Below are 3,463 nucleotides of genomic sequence, written 5' to 3'. Positions count from 1 at the left end.
AGCCTAAGCATCCAAGAGATCCTCTCTAGAGAGCAAAATTAGGTCTGGCCGTCCTACCCTGTCAAAAGAATGACTCTGAACTCGAAATAGGGGTATTTATAGGTGAGGAGCGCAACAGAAAACATACCCAAGCCCAACGGACCACCGCCCGGCGGAACAAGTGTGGCGCCCGGTGGTTTCCCATAAACCTCAAAACCGCTCGGCGGTTTCCCTCAAAACCGCCCAGCGCCAACGCCAGTGCCTAGTCCTCGCCCTGGACCGCCCAACGATGTAAGTTGCCGCCGAGCGGTGCGTCGACTCTTCAAATCTTCAATTTTCTTCTCTTTTATTGAGTCTACGACCTTTATCTTCAACTCAATTCTTCACTTTCGTAGAAATGCTACAAAACAATGCAAAACAAGCATAATATCGCTAAAACTAGCTTTTGACTCTCTACATACTCATTTATTGAGTTTTGCTTGATTCTAAGCTCATTCTAAGTAGTAAAGGGCGTAATTAGGTCTAAAATAACATATGAAAATAACTGTTTTGCAACCTTCATCAACCATGTAGATGAAGACATTACCTGAGGAATGAGGAGGCACAATAGGGGAAGGAGGAGCGGGAGGAATAAGGCGCAAAGGAAGGAGTGAAGAAAATGGGAGGGGGACCCTCCACCTTTTATAGCCGCGAAAAATGGATTGGGGGGTTCATCCCAGCCGTCCATAGGCGGCAGATCTAACCAAGGGAAATTGGTGACTCTTCGATGAACAGGTATGATTGACGGGCAATGAGATCTTGACCATTCGTGAAGGTTTAATCAGGTGGCTGAGGTGTTGAGACGTTTCAGTGCCAGGATTCCCATTTCGCAGGTTGTCAAACCCCTTCGCTGACGATGTCGCTTGGGGCTTGGGGGGCTTGTGTAGCGTAAGGGGTCCGGTTAGACCGACCAGAAGAACCGGAGGGGGTAAAACCCATTTGCAAGGTGACCGGTCGGTTGGACTTAAGGTCAGAGTGATGGTGGCGCAAAGAAGCATTGATGGGTTTTGATGGGAAAGTAACGGAAGATACGACAGTTTATGGTAATTAATGGTCAGTTATGAATGTAAGGATTATAAATGGGGGACCATTTATCAGGTAGAGACACTTTTTTCTTAAATATATTCACTCAATTTCCCGATTTCCTATCTAATTTGAGCATCAGAGTGTTCTCTTTGCAGGACCCCCCGGTCAACATCTGAGGGAACATATTGGACGAGCGAGTCGGACGGTCGGGAGTAAGGGTGAGATTTAGGTACGTCGGTTTCGGACTCCACATACTGAAACAGAAAAGTATTTTTGAATTTGAAAAAGCTTTTCAAGACAATTAATTTGAAAAAAAAATATATTTTAAGTTACATGTTTTCAGGAGATATTTTTCAGATTCCAAAATTTCTATAAAAAATTTTCAGGATAAAATATTTTGAAATATATTTTTAGATTCAAAAATATTTTCCACAACTCTCATTCTCAAATGTTTTTTATATGTTTTTCAAATTGGACTTTTTGAAAAACATTTTTTAATCAAAAATTATTTTCAGAAATATCTAATCTGAAAAATATTAAAAAGAGGAGATATAGGGATTTTTATTATAATTCTAATGAGAGTTTGGAAATTATAGGCTTTGTGGAGGTGCGTGAAGCAAAAAAAGTGGTGTGAAGAAAGAAACATCCCTCATTTGTTCAAATCAACACAGAATATCAGATATTTCAATTTTCAGAGGGGGCCGCCATTTGTTCTTGCAGCCCTAAGTTTTCTTTCTGCATTCCATAACATTTTTAAAATGTCTTTAACACCCTTTATTGAAAGAATATTGAAAACCTTAATCTCCTTTCTTCATCCCCTTCACCCCTACACTACTGAGAAATCCTTCCTCCCACCTGCACACTTATCCTTTGAAGAGCTGTAGCTCAAGTACTTTGAGTTAGTCTCCTCAAGGTTTCAACTTTTACTAGTTAAGCTACATGGTTACATTTTCATCATGCAAAATTGTTTCGGTGACAGATAGGGGCGTCTCTCTACACTTCCCTACATCTTCAATGGTTGCATAACTGAAGGATGAAGGAAGCGTGAAGAAAGCTAGGGCATCATGCATTCCAGACTTTCCATTCCAAGAAGGTTTCTTTTATGAGTATTTTGAATCAAAGAATCTGAAATATATTATTAGATCTGATAATATAATATTAAACAATCCAAAATACATTCTCGAATTCAAGTATATATTTCAAATTAATCAATTCAAAAATTGAAAATCTGAAATGTACTCATGAATCCATAAATATATTCTAGATTAATCAATCCAAAAATCACTTTGGAGTTTTGGATTGAACAACCTAAAATAAATCACTAAATTCAGGAACGTATTACCAATCCAAAAATCACACCTAATGAAAAGATTCAAAATCTTTATTTACCTCTACACCGTCACCAAAAATCACTCCTCTGGGGATTGTGTGCTTCGATTGGAGGTTGAGGTAAAGCTAATGGATGGTTCACTGTTTTATAGTTGTGAGAAGATGAAATCGGTGATGGTGATGGAGATAGCACAAGATAAAGGCCAAGAGGGAGGTACAACGAGGAAAGAAGTTTGGAGTTTCTAAATATATTTTATTCAAAGGTAATGGGAAGAATACATTTTGAGAGTGCAAGAAGAAAAAAAGGGAGATGCGGAAAGAAGTGGCCTTTCAAATCCACTTGTCTTCTACTTCAACACCTCCTAGCCCAACAAATAATATAACTCCCCTTGTCTTCTACTTCAACGCCTCCTAGCCCAACAAATTATATAACTCCCACGCTAATTCGTTTTCCCGATTTCCTCATTTACGTTATGAAAAACTTCTCCTTCAGAAAAGGTACCTCTATGTAATATACTCAATGCAACAATAATATAAAACAGAGAAGGCATACAAATTTGATTGCATATGAGAAATGCAGTATAGCTAGGAAGTGACTCCTAGGTCGTCTCTCAAGGACCAAATGCGGTTCGAGTCTTGGGTCAAACACACACATAGTGGGGGGTTTTGAAGGTGTTTGAAACGAAAATTAAACTCAATTCAAATGCATGGAAATTAAACACAACCGAATAAGATAGAAAACATTAAAGTAAAATAAAATGATAAATCTAACACTGCAATAGATAAATATCCAGATTTAATTAAAGCTATCAAAATGCAACGCTTGAACTAAAAATATAATGCACATTGAAATGAAGCTTGAAGATTGTAAAACCAATTCACCACAGGATCAAGTTGTGACACCACCTCTTCTCCAATTGAAATCATCCTTTTCATATTGAAAACTGAATTTCTAATTCTTAAAAACAAGATGTGGAAATCGTGCCTTTTCCAAGTTGAAAATTAATATAAAAGTGTGTGCCCTACAAAGATGATAAAAATAAACTCTCCCTGAACGTAATTCTGTTAGCACGGTGCTAGAATCAAATTA

Source organism: Vigna radiata, unplaced genomic scaffold, assembly GCF_000741045.1.
Source record: "Vigna radiata var. radiata cultivar VC1973A unplaced genomic scaffold, Vradiata_ver6 scaffold_180, whole genome shotgun sequence".
NCBI lineage: Eukaryota > Viridiplantae > Streptophyta > Magnoliopsida > Fabales > Fabaceae > Vigna > Vigna radiata.
Note: the sequence above shows the minus strand (reverse complement) of the source record.